Source organism: Anser cygnoides, chromosome 3, assembly GCF_040182565.1.
Source record: "Anser cygnoides isolate HZ-2024a breed goose chromosome 3, Taihu_goose_T2T_genome, whole genome shotgun sequence".
Lineage (NCBI taxonomy): Eukaryota > Metazoa > Chordata > Aves > Anseriformes > Anatidae > Anser > Anser cygnoides.
In genome coordinates, this window is record NC_089875.1 from 24,454,567 (window position 1) to 24,471,587 (window position 17,021).

Genomic DNA, 17,021 nt, shown 5'->3' on the forward strand with positions numbered 1-17,021 from the left:
GTTCAACCTCACTTGTGGTTTTTGTGTTTGTTATCATTGCTTTTTCACCTTAAAAAGCTTGACTTTAGTCCACACAGAATGGACAAATCATGTTAGAAAACAGTTTGCCTTTTACTTTATTTACAGAATTTTTTGCTAACCAGCATAAACAAAGTCTCGGGCATCTTGCCATCCTATTCTAGACAGGATTTTAATAAGTGCAGTAAGGTCAAGATTTTTTGTTTATATTATGAAGTGGGTTGTTTGGGAAGTGGGTTTTTTCTTTTTTATTTGTTTGTTTCTTTTTCTTTTCTATTTTTTTTTAATCTGCATGGCTTTGTATTCTTTATTTCAAAAGTGTTTTCTTATCCTGTGAATAAGAAACTACAACTCACATTGTGCAAATTTGCATTTTCAGATAAAAGAAGATACGGATATGTGCTAGCTGGAAGAGTCATGTTCCAATACTTGACTTATAGGAAAAAGAGTATGCTGAAAGAATAATGAAGTCTGACATGTATGTAGGTATTTACCTTAGTTTATGTGTTGGGAAGAGCATGTTTGGAAGAGCATGAGTGTTGTTGTATTTTATTCCTTCCTGCATACCAGGCCTGGCATGCTCAGGAAAAGAATCTCTGGTTAATTTTTATTACTTACTACGATGTAGCAGGCCAGTGGTTGATGAAGGCTCTCTGATGTTTCACTGAAACAAAATGTTTCAGTTACATGCAAAAATATCATAAAATACACTTCTTTCAATAAAGCTGCACCCCTACTGATTAGCTAGTGCCCTGAGACCTAGTGATAGTGCAGCCTTCTGCCTTAAACTTCTAGACACATCCCTCTTCCACACTACACTTCTGTGACAAACCAGCGCTTTGCAGCTGATGGCTGCTAGATGCACATATTCATTTATTAATGTATTTCAGGGAGGGAAAAAAAAAAAAAAAGGTGAAAGAAGATGAGAGCTTAGGACTGGAAAAAGAAAGCCATAAGGTGACTGTGGGAGCAGCCCCAGAGCTGAGAGCAGGGTGAGCTGGAGTGCTCTGTCAGGAGATCAAAACAAGTGGGTCCACCCTCATAATCTGCTTCTTGCACAACCCCTGACAGGGCTGCATGTGAATGTGAAAAGGGGTGAAAAGAGGACAGGCTGCTGACTTACACAGCAGTCAGAGGAGATAGACGTGAATGTTAGACTTGGCTCCTGCAGATGGTACACAGAATAAAATAACAAGTATAGAGTACAGAGCAAGCAAGCTGATTCTGTATCAGGATGCAACATTTAATAATTACCAGGTCAAACTCCTGCCTTCTTGTGTTTTGAATATTGAGGTATAAAAATAATACATGCAAAATAGGATTTCTGGACGCTAGGTGTGAGCAAGATTTTTAAAGTATGTTTGTTTAAATACTGCTACAGCAGATGTAATACAGATCGTGCCATCTTACTAAGTCACAGGAGTTCAAAAGTTGAAAATGGCTTTTTAGGGTTGCTGTATATAAATAAATGTCAGAGAAGATGGATAAATTCTTTTTTCTTGAGGCTGAAGGACCTTCTCAGACCCCAAATGACAGAAATTTCATCTTGCTCCCCAGAAAACCCTTCCAGAACATGCTGTGACTTGTAGTGTTGATGTCAGTCTGAAAAGCTTTCCATCCTGAGTTGAATGTGAAATCGTGATGTATTCTCTGCCACACATCCACCTGAAGCACAGTGCAGTGCCTTCTACCACCAGTGTTTTCTGTGCAATTATTTTGCCAAAAGGCACCTCGCATACTCAGAACAAGTCTTGGTCACTGTGCCATGTATGAGAGCAAATATTAATTCAAAGTTGTAAACAAACTTGGCTGGAGCAAGTGCAGCATTTGGTTCAGGAAGCTTTGAAAACAGTTTTGTTACATGGAGGACTTGCAATTTATGAGCTTAGAAAACACAACTGAGAAAACACAAATGTTTTTGACAGAATTTTGGAATGATCAACTCATTTGTAATCAAAGAAGGATCTTGTGAATTGTAAATAGTGCTAGAGTGGAAGCTGCCAGGGAAAACAGGTGCTCTTCTCCGTTACTGAAACACCTCTGTGTCAGCAAGGCAGGACTGTCCCTTCTCTTTGCTATTTTTGTGTGTGGTGTTTTTGTTTGTTTGTTTGTTTGTTTTGCTTTTCTCTTTTCTCTTTAAGCATAGATATCAAAGGGAAGAAGTAATTAACTGACCAATTCATTGCTATGACTACTGAACAGTCCTGTTTAAAGAGAAATCTTTGAGAAAAAGCACGCAGTTATTGGTTGCTGATTGACAATAGAAAATCATATAAACAGACATTCTTCTTCAAAAAGTGTTGTCTGCTGCTCTGCTCCGATGGGGTACTGTAGCTTTGCTTCATCATCACTTAGATTGTGTACTGTTCCTGGGGAAGTACAGGGAAGGAGGAAAGATACCAATGGAGAAATTAAAAAAGTTAGGTAAATAAAATCAAAGCCATTGATCACTCAGGGATTTCAGCCCAGCTGTGCTAGGAATGTGCTGTATAACTCTGAACATGCCATTGCATCTGTTGGCACCTCACACCTTTATTTGATTTAGGGCAGAAGTTTCAGATTAGTTGAAGCCAATCTAGGACATGCAATAATGCTGCGAAAAGGGACATTCCTCCCCCTCCCCCTTCTTAATCACACAGTAAAATTGATCTAGCTAAAAATTAGTATTTAATGGAGTCGGTAACTTAAACAAGCCATGTGTGTTGACAGATGGTTGGTGGTGCTAGGAAAATGGATGGACTGGGAATGAGCAGCTAGCAGAAGGAAAGGTTAGACAACCGCCCCTGGCAGCAGTGACATTCAGTGGGGGAATGGTCATCGATCTACTCTACCACCCAGTGTGGCCCAAGAGGATTGGGTCTGTAGAGAGAAACAAGTTGTGCTGCCATTCTGAGAGCCACGTGGTGTGCATCGGAGGGGTTTTATTTTGGGTTGGCTCTAGGTTTGTCCCGTGCAGGAAGCGGGTGTGTTGGGTAGGCATCTAGGGCATGTCTTCCAGTTTAGTTCATTAGAAAGTTTACGCAGATGTGCCAGCAGGTAGCGGGGGATACCCTGGCGCTAATATTTCTTGAGACCTCTAGGCACTAGCATAACACAGAAGTATTTGGAATCTTTTTAAACTTTCCATTTGGGAGTAAGAGGTAGGACTGTGGCAGATGCAGTGCTGAGTGAGGAAAGACAGACCGCCGAGATTTCACTTGTTTTTATCACCACAAGAGACTCGGTCGTTTCTGTGCCTGCTGGGAGCAATGGTGTGCCAGGGCTGAAGCTCAAGTTTCCGTGCTGCTCTCTTCGTTATTCTGCTGCTACAGAACTCTGCTCTTCATAGCTCCAGGATACCTCACCCAAACAGCATATGGGCTCACACTCCGTCTTAAATGTGTCTTTTTGTGCAGCATCCTTAATTTGCCCTTTGGGGACGTTTTGTGCAGTTCAGCGTGAAGACTTTTAATCAGTCACTCTGACAGGAAAAGAAGAGACAGCAGGGGGCACTAACTCTGCGTAATTCTGTTAAAACGACAGCATTCGGGGCCGTGCTGATAACACTGACATGATTACGCGGACTGACAGCTTAATACCTAGAATTTCTTTACAACACTGATATTTTTTAAGACACCTCTGTTCTTCTCAGGAGCTACAGTGATGAAAGGGGGTTTGAATTTCTACAAATGTAGAATTCTGGCTAGTAGAAGGCCTTTTTCTTGTCGATTGTCACTCTATTTGTACCACCCATTTCCCTTCCCCACTTTGGTGATATAGGCTTCAGAGCTCACACCCAGAAAGATGATATCTCTAATACTAAATTTAGGAAGGCATTTCTTACAACTTATTTTTTTAGTTTAAAATCCTCTACAAAATAAAAATGAAATGGAAAATATATTCCTGCATGGTTCTTTGAGTATTTGATTTAAATGTGTACTGTGAGTAATGGATCCGCTTCAAAATCCTTCTTTATGTGAGTGGTTCACACAGAGTATCTGTGGGAATATTCTGAAAAGTAGATCTATTATTTGTGTATGTAATATATACGTATTCTTTGTATTTAGAAGTGCTTCAGGATTGGATTTTTATTTGAAAACATGCAATGGCAAGTAACATTGCAGTTTGGCAGGCAATTTGAGAAATCTATTAATTGGGAACTACTCATGGAACCATTTACTTATCTGAAGTCTAAGTTCAGCTGGTTAGGTTCATGCCTAAGTAAGTAGATTTTTGCTTCCAGGCCTGTTTACCTACTTTAAATGTAATCACTCATTGGATAAAATAGGTAAATTCTAACTGCATACCTTCTAACCCTTCCAGAACAGGATGTTCTTACAGGTAATTGCTATTGTTTCAGACAGCACAAAAATATTTTCTTCTTGTCAGATGATCAAAACTTGAAAAATAGAAAACATCTGTGTTGTTCCTTTATCATCTGGAGGGTCGCTGGATTTCTTCTGCCACCACAGCTCAGAGACTGGGACCCTCAACCCCATCAGCTTTGTCCTGATTTTGTCTGACAGAATTAAATTTCCTCCTAGTAGCTAGTATGGTGCTATGCTTTGGATTTAGGAGGAGATTAATGTTGATAACACACTGATGGTTTAGTTGTTGCAGAGCAGTGCCTACACAGAGTCAAGAACTTTTCTACTTCTATTGTTGCACTGCGAGCGAGGAGGCTGGGGGTGCACAAGAAGCTGGGAGGGGACAGAACCAGGACAACCCTCCCAAAGGGATCCCAAAGGGATATTCCATACCATATGGCATCATGCTGAACAATAAAACTGAGGGGAGTTGGCCATGGGGGCCACTGCTCAGGGACTGGCCACTTATTCAACTGGTGGTGAGCAATTGCACTGTGCATCAAATTGTGTTGTTTATTCTTTTTCTTGTTTTTTTTTTTTTTCTCCTTTTTCTTTTGTTTTCACTTTTTTTTTTTTTTTTACTTCTTTCTTTTCAAAGTGTCCTTACCTCAATGCATGAGTTCTTGCACTTTTCACTGCAACCAAGGCTGCCCTTGAGCTTCACATTCCCCACCAGCCCCTCCTTATTGGTGAGAATGAGGTCCAGCATAGCGTCTCTCCTCGTTGGTTCCTCTATCACTTGAAGAAGGAAGGTATCATCAGTGCATTCCAGGAATCTCCTGGATCGCCTATGCCCTGCTGTGCTGTCCCTCCAACAGATGCTGGGGTGGTTGAAGTCCTATATGAGGACCAGAGTTTGTGAACGTGAGACTGCTTCTACCAGTCTATAGAGGGTCTCATCAGCCTGGTCTTCTTGGCCATGTGTCTTGTAGCAGACCCCCACTATAATGTTACCTGTTTCTGCCCTCCCTTCAGTCCTGACCCATAAGCTCTCTGTCAGCTCCTCATCCATCCCCATGCAGAGCTCCATGCACTCCAGCTGCTCACTGACATAGAGGACGGCACCTCCTCCTCTTTTTCCCTGCCTGTCCTTCCTGAAGAGCCTGTATCCTTCTTTCCAACACTCCAGTCATGGGAGCCATCCCACCACGTCTGTGATGCCAATGCGGTCATAGCCCTGCAGGCGTGCATACACCTATAACTCCTCTTGTTTGTTGCCCATGCCACGTGTGTTAGCATAGAGGCATTTTAGTTGGGCCCCCAGTGAAGCTGCCTTACTGGCTGCAGTGGCTGGAACTCCTTTGTGCTGGTCTTCAGGTGCTCTCCTGCTGACCTGTGACCCTCCTCCAGGCCTGGGCATCTATTGCTGATACTGGCTTCAAACTGGGAGGAGTGGGATGGATTGAATTTCCCCTGGAATCTTTACTGTAAAGCTGTGTTCACCAGCTTGGCAAGCCTGTGACTGAAGATGCTCTTCCCCTTCTCTGACAGGCAGGCCCCGTCAGCCCCCAGCAGACTGGGTTTCTCAGTGTGAGTCCCATGGTCTAAGTAATCAAAGCCTTGGCTGTGGCACTAGTCCTGTAGCCATTTGTTGATTTCCCAGATTTGAATGGCCCTTTCAAACCCCATCCCTTTAACTGAGAGGACTGATGAAAAAACTACCTGCACTCCTGAGTCCCTTACCACTGCTCCCAAAGGTCTGTAATCTTTCTTGATACTCCTTAGGCTGCTCCTGTCTTATCGTTGATTCCCACATGAAACAACAGCAACAGATAAAAGTCAGTGGGCTGGACAAGGCTTGGTAGTCTCTTGGTGACATCCCTGATAAGAGCCCCTGCTAAGCAGCACACTTCTCTAGAGAGTGTGTCAGGTCAGGAAGTGGGTGCCTCCACACCTCTCGAAGAGACTTACCTACTACTACCACCTGTTGCCTTTTCTTAGTTGTGCAACTTGGTTGTTAAGCAGCTCTGAAACGGAAGTGAGATGATGTGTTCTCCTCCTATACCTGCTTTTATTTTGCAGATGCAAACAAAGGGTTGATTTTTCTAGGCACGTTCTGGTTTAAAGCCTACACAATAATCTGAATCTATTATAATATCATGTCCATATGCTCATCTATTTTAAGTGTTATTTGATTTGAGAAAAACAAAAACAACAAAAAAGTTTTCCTATATGACTATTAGGAATCTATATTCACAGGGAACAGAAAAATACTTATAACCACCCATGAAGGGGTTAATAGCTTTTCAAAAACTGCTTCGTAGAAGTCTCATAGCCTGCTGTTCAACCTGAGCACGATCCCTGCTGTAATGTGGTTGCTGCATGTCGTTGGTTAATGGCATTGACGCTTCTTTTGTTGGAGACTGCTCCAGTGAAGTCTTTGTGAAATGAGCCAGTAGGTTTTTCCCTTACTTACTTAACTTAATTAAAACAAATTAGAACATTCTCTCTCTGGCTTAAAATATTTTTATATCATATGTAATACAGTTGGAAGGTACACCAAAATGCTACTGAGTTAATCACCTAACAAAAAACAAGATGAAGTATTTCCATATATTTCTTGAAAAACTCTGTGTAAACTGCTCTTGGAATATTCCAATTCATGGAATCGGCCTCTGTGGTGAAATCTATCCCATTAATTCATTGTTTTTACCAACAGAAAACTCTTCCTAATTTCTAATTTACATTCCTTTTTGTAATTTGAGACAATTACATGTTATTCTATCTGTAGTGAACGAAGAACATTATATTCTATTATATTCTATTATATTCTATTATATTCTATAACATTATATTCTATTATATTCTATTACCCAAGTTACTTTGTTACAGGAAGAAGTTTGTTTCATTTAATACAAATTTACCTTTAATTTGTCATTCATCCTTACTAACTTTTATATTTTTTCTCACTTCTAGGTACTTGCTTAATTCAAATTAACAGATCACTTATGGAATAAATAAATATACTAAGATGTTTATAATTCCTTGACTTTTCCTTTTGTCCATTTCTGAAGATGGTGTTTACCAGACTTTTGGAACCTCAGCTGTCTTTCAGAATTTCTCAGATACGTAGTTGCTCTGAGATCATAGCAACTTTTTAAATATACATCATACTGGAAATGTGTTTGAGTAGGTAAACTTAGGTAAACTGGCTTGCTTGCAGGGACATTTTCTGGATATCTCACTGTCTCATAGTGTTTTGTAGTATTTAGTAAACACTTTTATTTCTGTCAAAGTTAGTAAAATATCAGTTACCTAGGTAAAGCACATTTTCACAATACATACAGATACCACAAAACTTGCATATTGAAGCAGAAACTCACTTAAGAAATATAGAGAGATGGGTGAATATCTGCTGTTACCCCTATGAATTTGACAGATATTGGAGATACGAAGTTATGCAATGACCTGCTTTCATAAGAGGCTATGGCAGCAAATTCAGATGCCTTAGATTTGGGATCAGAAAATTGTAGGGTCTGGAATTCGTACCTGTTGTGCAGAAGCAGAAGACACTAAATAAGTTAACAAAAGAGACTGTGCATTAAATGTGTTGATGCAACAATGGCTGGTGCAACTTTGGACTGAAATGCAGTTAGGCAGTTGTTCTTAACTTGTCTGGAGATTCCCTCTGGTTTGGTTTCATATTTTGCCTAGAAATTTGAACAAACTGAATATTCATTTACCTTGCAATATAAATCAAAAATAAGGCTTCTGTGACTTGAGTTTCTAAACGGAAAGTTGTCATCTTAAAGAAGACTCTTCCCGTAGTGGAAAATAGAAGATGGCATCCATTGTTCATGTAATTTCATAGCTAACAGAGGCAACATTTTCAGTTTTGCGTCTTATAAGTCAACAAGTCTCTTTTATTCATTTTTAACTCTCTACATCTGGTTTCTAAGAAATGAAAGTGAAAAAATGTTGCTAAACATTTAAGTAAATATACTTAACTTAAAGCAGCTCTCAGTCTTCTGTGCATTTTACAGAGCACTGTTAAATTATGCCTTCAGAAAAGACAGAACTACCCTCTGGACAAATGATCAATGTTTTATATGCATGTTTTTATTAACTTGAAACAAAGTCTCACCCTTGTTAACAAGCAATATTTGTAAATGCAAACAAAGAGTTGGAAACAAAGTAATGCACTTGGGTTTAATTCAGACCCGGCATCCCTTCAGGATAAAATAATCCATGTAGGATAATGTTGGAATGGGTAGACAGTAGAATATCCCCAGTGCAGTTTCTGGATATTAATGTGGACGTACCATTTGCTGGAGCAGAACTGTAATTAAGCCTTTGTTCCTCGTCACTTACACCGAGATTGTGGGGAATATTTGGGCTTGGTACACTTAATTTTGCAAGTCAGACACTTTTCTGATAAGAACTGAGTTTTCTTATGTCAGACAGTCAAGTGAAAAAAACATCAGAGGAAGACTCCAGACTCAATGCAGTGTGTGCACACCTTGCCAACCCATTTAGCTCTCCTAGTTGCTTGGATTAGAAGTTAGTTGCTTTGCATATCAAACTCTTTACTCAGCTACTTAAGCTCATTTTCAGTAATTCTACCTGCTTCTTTGGGATGCACTAGAAGAAGTTTCTCCTCTTCAAGGGAAAAATAAACTCAGTAATGCTGAGTTCTATGATCTATGTCTTTGTGGACATAGATCATCTCAATTCGTTGTATTGAATTTTGTCACTTTTATGATAGACTTTTTATCTGGGAATCTATTACTCTGCTAGTTAGCTCCAAACCACCTCCCCTGAATATCTGAATTTTAGCAAAAGGAAGTTAATAAGATTTCAAGTGTGAATTTGCAGTTTGCTATTCTTGCTGGAGACACTTCAGTGCTAAGTGCAAAATAGTCTACCATACTTTCTCTTCCTAAGAGAAAGTGGCCTTGGTGGGAATTAGGGCAGCTAAGCTGCAACATTTAGAAATTTGCACACTAATTATCACAAATTGCGTTCTCCATCTGGGCCAGAGCAACTATATGAAAAACAACCAGGAGACTGTCCAGTATATTACCTTTTGCTGCAGTGTGATTTCCACTGAGTATCTGTATTCTGTCTAGTTGTATGCAGATGATTGCAGTGGAAGACTCTTCAGCAGCTCAAATCAGCAAAAATGCACTCTGATTTTCAGCTCAAAGGTACTTTGAATCTGCTCAAAGCACCTTTCAGAAGGCAGCATCCATATGCACATTAGTGACAATAGTAACTTATAGGTCATTAACAGGAGTTATAAATTCCAGTACTGATAAAATCACTGAATCATTAAGGTTAGAAAAGACCTCCAAGATCATCTGGTCCAACCATCCCCCTACCACCAATGTCACCCACTAAATCATGTCCCTAAGCACCACATCCAACCTTCTCTTAAACACCCTCAGGGACGGTGACTCCACCACCTCCCTGGGCAACCCGTTCCAGTGCCTGACTGCTCTTTCTTAGAAGAAATGTCTCCTCATTTCCAACCTGAACCTCCCCTGGTGCAACTCGAGGCCATTCCCTCTAGTCCTGTCACTAGTTACCTGTGAGAAGAGGCCGACCCCCAGCTCCCCACACCTTCCTTTCAGGCAGTTGCAGAGAGCAATGAGGTCTCCCCTGAGCCTCCTCTTCTCCCTACCAAACAACCCCAGTTCCCTCAGCTGCTCCTCACAGGACTTGTGCTCCAGACCCCTCACCAGCTTCGTAGCCCTTCTCTGGACACGCTCCAGGGCCTCGATGTCCTTCTTGTAGTGAGGGGCCCAAAGCTGAGCACAGCACTCGAGGTGCGGCCTCACCAGAGCCGAGTACAGGGGGACGATCACCTCCCTGCTCCTGCTGGCTGCACTGTCCCTGACACAAGCCAGGATGCCGTTGGCCTTCTGGGCCACCTGGGCACACTGCCGGCTCATGTTGAGGCGAGCATCAGTCAGCACCCCCAGATCCTTTTCCTCTGCACAGCTTTCCAGCCACTCTGCCCCAAGCCTGTAGTGCTGTGTGGGGTTGGTGTGGCCAAAGTGCAGGACCCGGCACTTGGCCATGTTGAACCTCATCCCATTGGCCTCTGCCCATCGACCCAACCTGTCCAGGTCCCTCTGCAGGGCCTTCCTACCCTCCGGCAGATCGACACTTCCCCCCAACTTGGTGTCGTCTGCAAACTTTTTGGGGGTGCAGTCAATTCCCTCATCCAAATCATCAATATTTAATATTAAAGAGGATGGGCCCCAATACCAACCCCTGGGGAACACCACTGGTGACTGGTCACCAGCTGAATTTCACTCTGTTCACCACCACTCTCTGGGCCCGGCTATCCAGCCAGTTTTTAACCCAGAAAAGAGTGTACCTTTCCAAGCCATGGGCTGCCATCTTCTCCAGGAGAATACTGTAGAAGAATATGTCAAAGGTTTTGTCATCTTTGCTTCTGCTTCAAGCCCAAGTCTGTTGACTTCATTAGTTTTGGTTAACTTAATAATATTGCTTATGATAATTGTTTCAATAGATACAGAACTACTGTCACTAAAATGAATGCTTCAGAAAACCAAATAACCTCCCACCTAGATATTTACTGGAAAAAAAATTTTTAGATAACTATGTGAAAGTCCATAAGGAAAACTTGCTTGAAGTCAATTTGATCTTGAATGTTGCTTGAACTGCAATTAAAGGAAACTCTTACATCTGTTAGGTAAAAAAACAAAACAAAGAAAACAAAACCCCACACACATTAGGTCAATAATTTATGTAACCTGGTCAGCAAGAAACATAGTGATAGCATCTACTACTCTGAATCACTTATCTGGCTGATGCCAGGGCAGTTACATTAATGTGAAGCTGCTAAAGGTTCATGTAGAAGATGACTTAGTTTCTCTATAGAAGAATTAAGTACCTTGAACTAAGAATTATTTTGTGTGTGTGTATGCAATACTTGTGAGTCATTATAGTTTCTTAAAGGCTGTTTAACTTTATGTAGTTGACATGAGTCATTGTTCTCTTCCCAGGTAATGATTAGTTAAGATCACATTTATCTCTTCCATTTCTCTTAGGCTTGTGCTTCATTGATCTTCCGGTGAACAACTGCTTCAGAGTACTGAGTGACAAGTAAAGTCTTCAAGAAATAACACAAGATAGCTCCATTTGGAAAGAATGGATGACTAGCACTGACACCTGTTACTGCTCAGCTACTTTTGTCTCTGAAATAAAAGTGACAATTGGTTTAACAAAATTAAGTGTACCTTGTCCTTTTTGATTAATTTCATCAGTCATGAAATAGGTACAGAATATATAGAACTTGGCAAAAGGCATCTCAGAATAACATAGATTTTATAATTTCCAAAAATAAATCAAAAGAGGGAAGAATTGTCTTTATTGCCTGTACCACAATCACTGTTTCTTGTAGCTATTTCTACCATAAAAATGAGTATTCCTGATAGCATTCTGAATATTTGCTAAAGATCTAGCAAATATAAAGCTAGACCCAAACATTCATTATCTGACCTTATGGTCTAGGCAAATTTATTTAGACTTGTCAGTATAACAGAAAGAAAAAGTAGAGAATCCAAATGAAGAGGATATATTTATGGTATAAATGGTACGAGAACCTCCAGCCAGGATTTCCAACCTTTTCTTTCTCTTCCTTGTAAGAGATGGATAAATCACAAAGAATCATTTAGTCTTGCTGCTTCTGCTTCAGACTAGGAATATTTCATATGTTGTTAAAAACAGGACGGTTAGTGTATTGAAGATTTATATTTAGAATAGGAATGATATTTCAGCACTGCCATTCTCATGAGACTTCTTATTAAACATGTTCCCACTCCTCCATTGCCACCTCCAACCTTTTCTTCTGGTATTTTCCCAATTTACGAATCAATTCTTTGGCTCATGTCAAGTACTAAAATAATTTTTATGAGGGACTTTGACAGAACTGAAATTCAAAGTGATACAGTGCTACATCATTAGTTTAACTCCTAAAATAAAAATTTTTGAATTTAAAAATTTAAAATAAAAAAATCCCTATTTATGGGCTTTTAGTTTTCTTGCTGGCAAAACATGATGAATATGTTTCAAAGTTGCAGGAGCTTAGGGGATCAGTTTGGACAATCTTTAACTAAATTCAGCATTTGATAATCACTTCTGGTATTGTTATGCTAATAGTACAACTCTTGGGACTTGAGCTATTGATTTTTTTTCTTCTTTAAAATGAGATAAGTAAAAACTGATATTAATTTATCAGATGGAGAGGACAACAAGGCAAAGCTACAAGGTCCTGAGGAGACGGCAACCAGTCCGTTTGTACTGGCATTGCAGTATGTGCTGGTAATGTCTGTATAGCCTCTCCTTCCTTTCACATTGTGGATGTACCCACCCCTCATAAACCTGTGGCAACACACTTTAAAAAAAAATTAAACATAAATAAATATAGACATAAACTAATGTTTATGTATTCATTAGTCAACACTGTTATTCATGAACACCATATTGAAGCTACTCATTTATGCGTGCAAGTTAAAAATGACTAAGACCATGAATTCAGATAGAACACATATGTCAGTTTGGTGAAATACTGAAAATTCTCAAAACTACAGCAAAGACACCAGCTCTTTGTTTTACTGCATCAGACTGCTGTTTTCTGGATAATAGGGATGAGCATGCATTAGCAATAGCAGTCTCTGAATAAAGAGAGAAAGAAGAGGAAAATTTCATTTAATGTGACAGAATTTCATTTCCTTCTGAGAAGAGCTCAGAAGAAGGACATCACATGTTTGACTTAGTTCTGGCTTCTTTCTTTAGAATGATGGAGACATGAAGTGGAATTTAATAGCATCTGCAGTAGGTAGGAGCAACCAGCAAGGCTCTGCCAGATCTTCAGTGACGGGTGAAGAGTTTCTCATAGCTTATTTATTCACAAAATTTATTATTCCGTTTTCAGCTCTGAAGGAATTCAGTTAGTCAGAAGTGATAAAGCTGGAGATTCCTTGCAAAACAAGAATTAATTTGGTGCTTCCTATTGGCAGGAAGATGTTCAGCCACTGCCAGGAAAGCAGGCTCATCATGCATAACAATTTATTGGGAAGACAAGTGCCATCACTCCATACATCTCCCCCTTCCTCCTTCTTTTCCCCAGCTTTTGTTGCTGAGCATGCTGTCATGTGGTATGGTATAGGTCATGGGTCAGTTTGGGTCAGCTGTCCTGGCTGTGTCCCCTCCTGGCTCCTTGTGCACTCCTAGCCTGCTTACTGGCAGGACAGCAAGAGAAGCTGAAAAGTTCTTGACTCTGTGCAAGCACTGCTCCATGACAACTGAAAACACGGGTGTGTTATCACCACTGTTTTCATTAAAATTGAAAGCATAGCATCATACAAGCCTCTAAGATGAAAATGAACTCTATCCTAGCCAAAACCATGACTATATCCGCCACTTATTCCATGCCTCTTTTGTCATGCTCAGGTTCCACACTTTCCAACACATTCTAATTAATCACCACCTTTCAATGAATACACAAATATAATTCCAGTAGTCTATGGACCACCCCAGTGAGATGTCCATAAAAAGTCCACAAAATGTCCACTGAGTTCTTTTAGTCCATGACTTAGATTCTTTTATTCTCTGTTGTGGTGGTCACTCAGCACAGCAGAGGCAGTGTGTTGTGTGCAGTAGATGGACATCACAGTCAGCTCAGGTCGTGTCACTGCTGCACTTGCGCTGCTTCTTGTGATGCTCGTGCTCTGTTGGTTTGAATGGTTCCTGCTACAGGATGTCTTCTAACATGTAAATAAGATCATGGTTTACAACAATTTAAAGGTACATCCGTCACAATCTCCACCCTTGGACCAGGCTGTATCGTTTAACATCCTAATTCCTCCCCCTCCCCTGGCCTGGCAAGCAGCAAGGGGTTCCTGCTCTAGGACTTCCTATAACATGCAGTTTAAATAATGAATCACAAAATTTTAAAGTCGTATCTGTTACAATCTCCAACCCATTTGGACCAAGCCATAGGGTTTAACATTGCAATGAACTCCTCTCCTTGCCCCTGCTCCAGCCTGGGCGTGTCCATTGGCCACAGTCCCTTAGAAGTGTACATAGTGTGTCTTGATGTGTGGATGTCATTTTGTTTATTTTGGGAAGTGTAAAAATAACAGTTTTGAAAATATTTTTTGATCATATTCTGTACATCCGCTGTGCTTGTTCCAGATCCCTTCAGTTGATAATGCAGCACCCTCAGCTCTCAAACCATCCCTTCTGGTCTCTGTGATGTGCATTACTTCGAAGGAGCACAGCTGGATCCTGGACTGTAACTTCTCATGCAGTTAGGATCAGAACCATTAGTTTATTTGAAGGACCAAGACCTTAAAAGTGAACGTAGAGCTAATAGACAGTCTTATGTTCCTGCTGTGTTCACAGGGCTTAAGCCAGTGAAATACGGGGCAGGCACATCTAAATTATTTTCACCTTTTGCCTCAGTTACCATGATGTGCAGTAATCTAGTTCAGAAATGACATAGGAATGGCTCCCTGCTGTGATGTCCTCATCACACACAAAGTTGCAATGAGTTTCTAATGAGATGGAGATAAGGAAGACATTTTTAGTGATTACTGTGTAGCCTAGACAAATCTCAGAGATGTACTAAGTGAAGCCAAAATCTTTCCACTGTTTTCCATCAGTTAAATATCTAAGGATACGTAAGATATCTTTATGGTATAACGTAAGAAGGTGATAGGACAAAAACATAGTAAAATCATCTTGATAGCTTTTTCTTTAACTTTTTATCAGGAATTTCTGTAATTAGTCAGTCATTAACAATGATTAATGACTAGAAGTAGGGCCAATGGGAAATACATGTTTTGAAATCAATATCAGGAAAGGAAAGACTGTGCAATATTGGAAGCATTTGGCTGTGGAACTGTCGCTTTGCAAAACGAGAAACATATTTCACCTGTGTGTTCATCAGACAGCTCCAAATACATAACTGAAATGTAAATGAGGATAAGAGGCAGTGGAAAACAGGAGAATATTTACCTTATAGTCTGAATTGATACTTAATCGTTGCTTCCATGTCTGTCTTTAATGATACCTATAGTATATTTTTATTTATAAACATATATGTGTGTGTATACATACATGCTCGTAAGTGCTCCAGAAGAAAACATTTTATTTTTGTTTTCTTGGAAGCACTGGGTGCTCTGTGATGAATCTTAGCATAGGTAATGTATATCCAGGTTTTAAAGCAACCAGGACAAAATAAAACAAAAACTACATAAAATCCAAAGCTGCTTCTATAGCTCATTTTCAGCTCTTTTCAAAATGTGTGGTTATGAATAAACCCTTTACTTTCTCAAGTGTATGCTCTGCAGAATTTCAGACACAAAGCAATTAAAAAGGTCAAAGTATTACAATACACTTACTGCATCTTTGTATGACAGCAAAGCTCATTATTTGCTGTGTTCTGTCCTTCTTAATTAAATCATCAAATCACATGTACATTCCAGAGCAGCGCAGTTATAAAAGGTTATTTCCATCAGTTTATTCCTGATTGGTTTATTAATTACAGGCCTTGACACTCAGTTCAAGTCAGCACTCTTCCCTCATGATAGAAGTGCACATTATGTTTAAAATACTATACCATAATTTTAACCAAGTTAGTCCCTTCCATCCATAGATAGAAAAAAATGCTATGAACTGAAATTCTTTCAGGTTTTGTAAAGACTTTTCAAACTTATAGCTTTCATCCATGGTTTTCAGAATATTTTTTAATTAGTCCTCTGGTAGTTCTGTGGTATTTTCTACTGATTTTTTTGTTTGTTTGTCTGCAAACCTGCTGTATTGCCAGCTGCTGTGGTAAAAAGACAGAAGAACTGGTTGTAAATCTTAAATAAACTCCCTGCAGAAATGGTTAAGGCATGTCTGGAGACACTGCGGGAGCTGTCAAAGACCAGGTAAGAAGGAAGAGGCTTACCCTTCATTCCTGATTTTAAATACGTACTTTAGCAGTTTGGATATTGTGAATACCCAGAAGTCACAAAGCGCGATCTCCCAAATTGTCGTTTAAAACGGCTTTGTCTTTTATTTACTCTAACCGCAAATACCCTTTTACCTTGTGGAGAAGAATCTTAGGGTAGTATTTTGCTGAGGGACTCAGTTGCAGTTAATTCACCCCTGGGCAGTTTCTGCCTGTCTTCCTGAGAGGACGGCTGCTCCAGCGCCATGGGTGACCCCCGGCAGCGCCTCAGCCTTCTTGTGGCCATGCTGTCCTCCTCAGAGGGGCGCCTTACCCCTCCTGCCCTCCTCGTCACGGATTTACCTCATACTAAAAATAAAAAAAAAAAAAAGGCAAGTTTGGGCAAGTCATTATTTTTTCAAGATCCGGCCCAAGTCGACCTCAGCTCATAGCCCACGCTCATTACCGCGCTCACGCTGTCGTGACACGGTTTCCGTCAGAAACACGCGGTCGTGACGGAAGACACCGCCTTACAGGTGACAGGACCCCCCCCCCACACACACATCCTGCGGCGAAGCCCCCCCGGCCGCCTCCATCGCCGTCGCCAGCCAGCCCCGCGCCTCACACGCGAGGGCAGGAGGGAAGGGAAGGGAGGGGAGGGGAGGGCGGCGGCAAGCCCGGCCGCTCGCAGCTCGCTCCGCCGCCAGCAGCAGGTGGAGGGCTCGCCGCCGCCGGCGGGGAAA

At 40.7% G+C, this 17,021-nt stretch overlaps 1 long non-coding RNA gene across 1 annotated transcript; it reads right to left on the reverse strand.

The window, feature by feature from the left end:
- Positions 1-13,453: 13,453 nt before the first annotated feature.
- LOC125182042 (uncharacterized) lies at positions 13,454-16,934 on the reverse strand. Its single transcript, XR_007160936.2, has 3 exons — positions 16,745-16,934; positions 16,435-16,647; positions 13,454-14,104 (listed from the first exon to the last, which is right to left on the reverse strand). It is a non-coding gene; the product is annotated as an uncharacterized lncRNA (long non-coding RNA).
- Positions 16,935-17,021: the final 87 nt, after the last annotated feature.